The following is a 10,239-nucleotide window of genomic DNA, read 5'->3' on the forward strand; positions in this document are numbered from 1 at the left end:
TGTCATGGATGTATCTTTCATGGGTGTTTCTGTCATGGGTGTTTCTGTCATGGATGTTTCTGTCATGGGTGTTTCTGTCATGGGTGTTTCTGTCATGGATGTTTCTGTCATGGGTGTTTCTGTCATGGATGTTTCTGTCATGGATGTTTCTGTCATGGGTGTTTCTGTCATGGATGTTTCTGTCATGGGTGTTTCTGTCATGGGTGTTTCTGTCATGGGTGTTTCTGTCATGGATGTTTCTGTCATGGGTGTTTCTGTCGTGTTTGGGTGCTCCTCCATCCCCCCGGATCAGAGTGAGAGGTGTGCGACACTGAGCAAAATGTCACTCCTCAGGTCATGGTCTGCCGATTGACAAAGCCCCCCCCCCCCCCCCCCCCCCCTTTTGTTGTTTTGCTCTACTCGTCACACTCTCCACACACCCTCCTCCTTTCTCCCTTCCCACACACACATGCACACACTGTTCTCCCACAACGTCGCCTGCCCAGCCTCCTGCTCACTCCGCTTCTTAGATACACACACACACACACCTCCTCCTCTCCCCTCTCCTAGCCGTCTCTCTCCTGCAGCCATGGCAGATGACGATGCGATGTGTTTCCTCTCGACTCAAAGCTCAGTTTCAAGACGGACGCAAAACGATCCAAGGAGCCACCCGCTAATGGGGGCCGGATTGGACAAGAGGGCGGTGAGGATGGTGTGTGTGTGTGTTCGCTGTAACTGTACACTGCAATTCTTTAAGTGGCCTACACATTTTAAAGTGCTTCACAGTGCCCTTCCTATTGGGTTCAGGCCCAACTATGGTGCGTGATGTCAATGCACAGAACAACCATGTCTCAACCAATGTAAAGGGGGCATGCTGATTGGCTAAGGATTGATAGTGTGTCATAAAGTGGGCGGTGACTGTTTAACCTGGCAAACACGGAGGGTTGGACTCAGTGGTTTGAGTAACCTGGGAGGGAGGGAGGGGGGTGGGGGGGGGAGCCCATACCCCCACACATTATCAGAGATGGCAAAAGTACATTCATCTTTCACTCAAGTAGAATACTTACTCCAGTTAAAGTGTTAAGTCTCGTGATAAGCACTGCTGTTGTTGCATCAGCAGTCAATAAACGGGACAAAGGAGGACACGTATTGGACACAATGTAAGGAGTGAAAGTAAAAAGTTGTCAGAAAAATACTCAACGTACTGATAGTCTACCAGAAAAGTCTACCTAAGTACAGTAACGAAGTAAACTATTTGTACTTTGTTACTTCCCATCTCTGCATATTATAACCTAGGGCCTACCTGATAAGTGTCAAATTCTCAGAAACACACACAAGCGCGTACACACACACACACACCTCTGTTTGCGGTGTATAATTTGGTCAACAGCCTATGGGTCAGATCATTGTGTGTGCGCGTGCGCGGCCGAAAACCATTCCTCAGCGCCGGTAATTGGACTTTCGGAGCGATTGGGGAACTTGATTGACCCCTAGTAATGGATTTGAGTGAATAATTATTTGTACTTCTGGTTGGAAGATGATCTGGAGGAGGGAAAAAGGGAGGGAAGGAGAGAGAGCCGGATCCAGTGGCGTGACTCACCCTGGCAGCAAGGCGCTAACGCTGGCAGCTCTCAATTAACAGAATCCAGCTGCCTGGTCTCCCCACATGCTAAGGGAAAGACTGATCAGAGAGACACCGCAGTTATTGATGAGACCCTGGTATCTCTTATTTCGGGTCTCTTTCTGCAGCAAGGAGCAGCAATTTATCTCTCTCTCTCTATGGAAATGTTTTTTGTTCAGTCCAGGTACTATGGTATGTTATTATTATTTTTTTGGAACAACCATAAACGCTTAACAGGCCGGGCTATGTTAATTACGCTCTTCAAAATGGCCAGTCATTCTTCCCGAAAAACCTAATATTGTTTGGATTGTAATAGGGGTCAATGTATTGAAAGAACAAGACATGAGTTAGCGGTTTGCCCCTAAGAGTCTGACAGAGAGAAAGAGAGCGAAGGGGTACTAAATGTTCTCAGGCAGTGAAAAAGACATCAAAAGGCATCAGTGAGGTCCTGGTATGGAAGCCTCCCTCGCTTCACCCTCTCCTCTCACTCTCACTCTCCTTTCTCAGTCTCATCTTCCCCTCTCTTGCGAGACTGTGTTCCAGATAAGTAGTAGGAAGTGTGAAAAGCAGCCACCTCTTTCTCTCTCCTCTCTCCCTTTTCTTTTCTCTGTCTGTCTCTCTTTCAGTCTCTCTGTCTCCCTTTCTTTTAGTCTCTCTCTCTCTCAATATCTCTCAATGTCTCTCGGTCTCTGTGGTTTAAACCACCTCATTATCTTTAGCTGTTCGTTCAGTCACTACATGTCTCGCTTTCCCCCTCTCTCCCTCCCTCCCTCTCTCCCCTCCCCCACCCCTCCCTCCTCATCTCCTCCTCCCCTGCTCTCTTGCCAGGCTCTATTATCTCTGGCTGCCCAGTGGCCTGGCCAGGCTGGGCTCCCAGGGTCCCAGACAGGCCATGTTTTGACAGGCAGCACTGGGCCACACACTCTTCCCTGGCTACATGTGCAGGTTAGCCTGACATACCTGTCCACAGCTCTACTACTACCACACACACACACGCACACAAACACACACACACACAGAATAACAATATAAACACAGTGGCTCATACACACTCACACACACACCGGAGCACTGCTGTGTGTGAATAACAACGCCCAGCCACAGTCCCAGACTCAACATAATTGAGCCATGAGAAGAAGCAGAAATAAAGTGGTACATCTTTTCTATTTTATCCCATTGTGTTTCCCGTCCCAGTCTCTATTTTAAAGGTCTTCCACGATGGTGGCATTAATGTGCTGCACTTAAAGGCCAAGCCACCAGTAAAAACTGTTCTTGTCTTACACCCCACTCCCTGCTTTCCTTTTTGGTTGTGAGGAGAATTTTTGGACTGGATAGTGTCCGTTAACTACCGTTAAAGTCCACTCCCTCGCTCTCCCTTACCGGCCACAGTGTTTTTTTACGGTTATGACCATAGGGGGGGGAGGGGAAGGGGGGGGGGGGGGTTGAGGTTAGCCAAACATCTGAGCCCATCCAAAACACCTCTAAATCTTACTGGTCACAGAGTATTTATCTCCGTTTGTCTTTGATCCAATAAAGATGGAGACTGACTGGCTGAAAGATTTGTGCTTTGTGTAGGTTACATATGCCCAAAAACCTTTCCAACCCAGTGTGCTACTGCATTCTTTTAAAGAAAATATCTTCTAAACTGGTGTTTTGTCTGGCTGAAGTGCTTGCCATTTGGCCTGCAGTGTTTGGGGCTACCTGCCATACATTCACACTTTGCCACACCTGAGCAAGATGGTAGCTCCCAGATAGTTGGTCACTGTTCGTGGTTGCCCTGGCATGTTCCTGGCATGGCCGTCTGATCCTGGGCCTTGCCCCACAAAGCCGGGTGTGTGCGACGGGGCACCGGCCCTGTCCGGGACTGTCATGCCACGGTTGACCTTTTAGGGACCTGCGCCAGGGCGCTGGACAAGTGGCGAGGGAGCGGGAGAGTCAAAGCAGGCAGATGGGCTGTGGGTTTGATGCCAAGCACACTGGACCACGCCGGACCACTGGCCCTGGCAAGTGTGTACCAGCCAGCCGGACACAGCGCACTCTCTCTGGCAGTTAGAGAAGGGCCAGGTGTCTCTTGCTGTGTGCAAGCAGGGAAGGGGAGGGGGGGCATGTGTGTGTGCATGTGTGTGTGTGTGTGTGTGTGGGGGGGGGTTATACTGCGGTAGGCAGCATTTAACATGTCCAAATAAATCCCACAGTATGGCTTGCTCTGTGTGTGGGCACGTGCATATGCCTGTCATTTCCCATAGTGCACCTCTCAGCCAACCATGCAGTATGAACATTCGTCTTGGGCAGACCAAATAAATCAAGGGTGGTTTATAAAAGACTTGTCGGTCTAATTGTTGTGATAGCCATTCCTTAAGGGCCTTTGGGGTGGGTCTATTGAAAGTGGTGCCCAGAAGTGTATGCACTCCCACATACTATGTCCCTGGGAACTGACTGAGCTTGTGTGTGGTCAAGGGTCCACATAATGATATCTACTGACACCTGGAATCGTTATATTCAGGATCTGTGTTGTGGATCGATGCAGTATTATAATTCTGTATTACATAATACAGAATATATTTACATAATTACAGAGTATTTAAACTTAATGTACTGCTTACTTAGTGTCCTACTTTCCAAGTATATTGCATCTTTACTAAGAAATGTATGAAGTGAAATTAATTCATTCATTTTCTATGTTGACGTTAAAATGTTGAGCCTACTGGCAATACGAATTGTATTGTTCTGTGTATACGTGGCATGTTTATACCACATATAGTCATATGACAAACTACCTTGAACTTGAATCTTTATCTGTTATTCTGTAAGGGCTACAGTATTTCAATATCTCCAACGATTCCCTAAAAGAATAATGCCCTTAAACAAAATAACAGCATTTAGAAATGAAGGTGATTTCTCGAAAAGCAGGCAATTTCTCTGTCAGCACATCAAAACCCAAAAGCCAGTGTCCTCTCCCTTCCCCACAGCTACAAAGAGGAAGGCCTTGGTATTTACATATAAAAGAATGCTAAAGTCCTTCAAAGAATCCATATTTATGGCTATCTGGGTTGAGACAGGGGAGATAATGGAAATGGAAAGAGCACAGTGTGAAAAGGCTATTCTGCCCTCCGTTTGTCTCTCCACCAATGAGGGTTAAATGACTATCTGGGCACCTTGGCAACCATCGCTGTGCGCCTTCTCCTGAAGTCGGGGCTGAACTGGGTGAACTGTACTGCCTGCCAAGGTGCTGAGTAAATGTTCGTTAGCATTGCCACCTCTATTTCACTGAGCTAAAATGATTATAAGCAATAAAGACCTAGTTATGTAGGGGTTCTTCTGACGTTCATAAATATATGAATGTATAATATACATGCAGACCTAGAAGATTACAATCCATTCATTTGAATCAGGTGTGTTCAGCAGGGAAACAATCTAATAAAACATACAGCACAGTATGAGGACCAGGGTTGAAGACTACTAGTTTAAACGATCTGTCAAGCTCAAGAGTTAAGGTGAACAAGGTGGCACCAGGTGGGACTGAAATAGACGTGTGTGTACATCACATTCACATGAAAGAGATAACTCTCATCTCAAAGAGAGAGAGAAGTAATGCAATGCTGATGTACACGCACGTGCCATGCTAATAAATACAAGGATAACAAGGGTATAGATGTAGACTACGTGCTCTCAGATTTGATGGAAAGGCTCCTTTAGGAGGGCCTAAGAGTCAGCCAAACACAGCTTTGTGAAATGAGGAAATATGCATCTCGCTTTCAACCAACCACACAGAATCGACAGAAAAGAAAGACAAAACAGACATCTGGATGAATGTGATCAACGCTAATTTGTTTGACCCACTCTCCCTTCAAATGAGAATTGATGGCGGGATTCCAAACGTCCTGATTGGGAGACAGATGAGTGTACGGTGGCTTAATTGATCGAAGACAGGAATTCAGTTAGGCTAATTGAATCGCATTGTGAAAATCATTAAAAGCCCAAGTACATGGGATCATTTATTTAGTGAAGTAGCCAGGATGTAATCAGCCCATACTAATTATTTCAAAGCTCCCTGTTGTGGTTCCTATTGTGAAATTTATGTATACATGTATTTGTAGCAGATACTTTCATGCAAGTGCAGCAGATAACCAAAGACTAGAAGAACATATTTTAGTGTTCCGTCAGTGTTCCAATTCGACATCATCATATCTGATGTACAACATCAAATCTCCTCCCGTCCCTGGATTGCAGCAGTTTAGCAGTTCTCAGGCACATTGTGTAAGCGGCGCTTAGTTCAGGCAGGAAACTCAACACACCTGGTCCTCTCCTGGTTGATGATTGAACGTGTCCGTCTCTGCCCCTGCGTCCGAGCGTGTTCAGATGGGATGCAGGGCTCTTGATGCAGGAGTTTCGGTCATCATCTCTGTGCTGTAGTGCCCATCACTGAACACTCCCTCTGGTGCACATACAGTCAACATTAGGGGCAGCGAAGTAAATACATTTCAGGTTGCTGAGAGTGATTCAGATGATGCAATGAGGAGGATGAGAACATGGGAAATTCTGATCGATTCATTGCTGTCAGTGAATGCCTGGCTTCTCCGCATCAGAGAGTGGCAAACCTGGAGCAATACAGTGCTAAAATGGTACACCGCTCATTACAATATTAAGCTAAATTAAAGATTTGTCATGGGAATATAATAAAGGCCTCTGTGTACAAAATACACGACTCAGTGTTTGACTTGAGCTGACAATGAGGCTAGAACTATATACTGTTAAATTCTACGTGAAAACATTACTACTAGTTGGTTAGATGAACATGTTTATGAGCTGCTGTTACACTGAACCTGAATGTTGACAGCTTGCCACGCTGCCTTGTGGGCACAGTTCTGCTCCAACGTGGTGACGTACCAAGGCAATGCATTACTTTAGGCAGGAAATGGACCCTGTGCAACTGACCCTGAACTTGAACTTGCCACGCTTAATTTCCATCCCCATTCCACAGAACCGACAGGGAGCTGAAGCAACAACGCTAAAACATCCTATTTTAACATCCAATTAACATAAGTTGGAAGGAAGATTTGATTGCAGCAGCATGTTGAACCTGTGCAGGTACATGTGCTGCAGGTCATCTGTGAGGCCTGCGCTAGCTCTCCAAGTACCAGCTTTTCCCCACCTTCTTGGGAGATCAGGTTTACTGTACTACACTTCTCTATGTAGACAATATATCTTATTAACATTATGGTAGATCAATATCACAGATGCCTTGTGCTACACAAGGATCAGATCAATTCTGGAAAACTGGAATGCTGGATCTTATTTTAATGAATGGTGTACAGGGAACTTGATATGTTAACAATGTTAACAAAGACACATTAAACCTGAATACCAGAGTGAAGGTTATAACGTGAGCAAACCCAGGGATATGCAAATGTTCCTTGTGACAGACATTTTTGCTTAATGTCAAATTAGGCATGAAAGGCACTGTTCACGCCATTGTGTAATGACTCACAACAGCTATCCATAGAAACACAGTAACCTAGGGATGGTCGTAGTCTTCTAATGCCATGGTAACAGTCTAGCCTAACAATAGGGGATTTACAGTAGAGTGTGTAATATTCGTTTCAATGGATCTCTTTGCAGAGTGGTATGATTGCCCCCCCCCACACACTTTTTAACATGGGTTTCACAACCCCCTTCTATTCTTTATAGCATGCAAACTGTGTGTGTGATTGCATGAATGTGTGTATGTATCTTACCCAGTGAAACTGAGGCACAAGCCTGTGTACACATGATCCCCCCCCCCGCCCCCACCCTCCCCTGCCGACTCAGGTTGCCCCAAGTCTGGACACGCCAGGCCCCAATGCCTTGTGGGTAATCCCCCTTCCTCAGTGGTGCCCCCCATGGTGCTCTCTGAATCAGATTGTCGTTGAACCCCACAGAGTGATGTCTCACCCGGGGATTGGGAGCTGGGGCTGCCAGAGGGGGTGGGGGTGGCGGGGGGGCTCCTAGTGACACATGCACCCCAGCTCAGGCGCCAGTGGGCAAGCGTGTAAATACTCGCCCCTGCCTGCGCCGATCCAAAATGGTCTAATGAGTGAGACACCGCATGAGGCTGTGGATCATCCACGGAAATATCCCAAATTTGCTGTATACACCCAAATGTTGACGTTTAAGAAATGGAAGACTTTAAATATTTTAATTGTTATATGAAGTATATACATTTACTAATGTGTACATAGTTTACTTGTACTGTAATACTGTACCATTGTTCTCCGTAAGATAAAACAATCTCCCACATCAAGTAAAAATGAATGTGTATCACACAGCATATGTGGATGGAAAAATAAACGAATAATAATCTATTTCTACCCTAAAACAAACTGGTTTTCCCCCCCACAGATTGACAGGCTGCTTCAACAAAGCATCGCTCCTGCTCCGTACCAAATTGATTCCAGAGATTCTTTCCTCAGCCCTTGTGGCCCTCATCTCTCCCACTCCACAACCACAGTCTCCCAGTGGCAGACCTTGTGTATGGGTCTGGTGTTTTTGTTTTCTTTGCTGAGAGCAGACGGAGGGTGGGGGGGGGGGGAGGGGCTGTATGTCTTCACTTAAAGTCTCTGTGTCCTTGCATGCTAAAGCCGACCGCAAACAGAGGGTAAGAGTAGGGAGCCTGGGAAGGATTGTTGCTGGGAGGGGGAGCGTGACTGGTAGAGGGAAGGAGAGAGAGATGAAAGTATGTTGAGAGAAAGAGAGATAAATAATGGAAAAAGAGGAATAGGGGAAAGAACTACACATGATGTGCGAAGAGAAAGACTAACAGACAAGTGGCAAGCAAAAACTGAGACCAAGGGTGAGATGGAGAGAAAACATAGATGAAACAGAAAAAGACTAAGAGCAAGAGAGGAGAAGAAATAAAAAAAAGCAGAGTGAGATACAGAGAGAGAGAGAATGAGAGAGAGAGGAGCCAGGCAGCTGGGAGCTCCCACAGACATGCACTTCTGTCTAAGCAGCTTTCCTCTCAGGGCGGGGTCACGCCAGGTCATGGCAGGATTACACTTTTGGCAAACAAGAGGGAGCTCCTCTCGCAAAGCCGCGCGCGACTCCCCCATGACTCCCACCAGCTGTAATAAAGCCAAGGCGGCCTGAACCTACAAACAAAAAGCTAACACGCTATCGATCGCCCCGGCCAACTTTGGCGAGGAGGTGTCGATAGGTCGCTGCTGTGCAGACAGCTCGCGCTGGGGGTGAAGGGCTATTATTGTGATGAGGTTTCAAAAAATCACCAAAAAACTCCTGGAATATTTTTACACAATGCTCCATTCTGGACAATTGGTCATTAATTTGGTCAATGCGAGGGTTCAAGTTAGAATCCATAAATGTTTATGAATATCTTTACTATCGTAGCCTAGATCCCAACAACAAAATTCAAAACAAGCCCTTCCATCAATATCCATGTCACAGTGCTGGAAGTGTGTGTGTGTGTATACAAGTGTGTGCACAGGTTCATCTCCACTTCCTAATCAACACTTCCACTTGTAGGGAGGTCAGTTGTGCAGGAGAGTGGTGCCCTGAGCGCTGCTTTCAACTTAATTAAGCAGCTTTAAACACAGCGGAGAAGATTCATTAAGACTGAGAAGGAGGTGAATGGCCAGAAGGCAAACATGGCTGTGCCTGGGAGGAAGAAGAGGACGACGACTCTCTTTCTGGAGATCGCTATTGAAACCGCAAATAGGTCAATATCGTGGCCATGGGGATCCACGGGTTATTTGATGTTTGGATTTGGTTGAATCTCTCCAAAAGCTTTTTTCATCAACCATACGTTTTCGATGTATCTTTAAAGTGGTGGATAATATTTAAGGCATGTACAGTACATCTGTGAAAGCATGGATTAAAATGTCACTGACTTAGGTCAGAAGCTTGCAAATTCGATGGAGATTTAGAGCTGCTAAGGGAAGCCCTTTGAGTTGATATTATGCATGTGATTCTGCATGTAGTAGCAGTTATTTAGGTCATTTTGGTGTACTGCAATGAAAACTAAAGAAAGGAGAGAGCGAGACAGAGCGAGAGGGTTAGGAGAAGATGTGACCCTGTTTTGATTCTCTCTGTGCATGTGAAAACAACCCTAATGGTGAGTGCGTGCGTGTGCTGTATGTGAGGATGAGAAACAGTAAGAGTGTGTGTGTGTGTGAGGATGCAGCCTGTCTCCCTCCGGTGCTAGTGCAAGACAGGGCCCTTTAAAGGAGAACTCTGGACCAAGGTGTTCTATAGCTGGAGGCCTAACAGTGATAAATGAGTCCCTTAATGTCTGCAAACACTTTATCTCTGCTTCATCTGTTTTCATTAGGCAACACCAACCTTTGGCTGGGCGGGAACGTGCTACTGCTGCTGCTGCAACGACGCAGAGAGAAAAGATGCTTCCCACATTGGAAATCCACATCTGTTTCTCATTGAAACACCTAAGAGTTGTTATATTATTGTTATTGTCCTTATCGTTTCAGAATAAGGACTCTTAATCCTCCTCTCACATGGTTTTGTTCAGCCATATTTTTATGTTGCGATTGCAAAGCAGACCATCTCTTGATCCTGTGGAAAATTGGTAGTGGTAGCTTCGGATTGTTTATGATTTAAACTTTAAGTGTCAGGATTCTTCTGAGATTCTT

The sequence above is a fragment of the Osmerus mordax genome, chromosome 14 (genome assembly GCF_038355195.1).
Source record: "Osmerus mordax isolate fOsmMor3 chromosome 14, fOsmMor3.pri, whole genome shotgun sequence".
Classification (NCBI taxonomy): Eukaryota; Metazoa; Chordata; class Actinopteri; order Osmeriformes; family Osmeridae; genus Osmerus; species Osmerus mordax.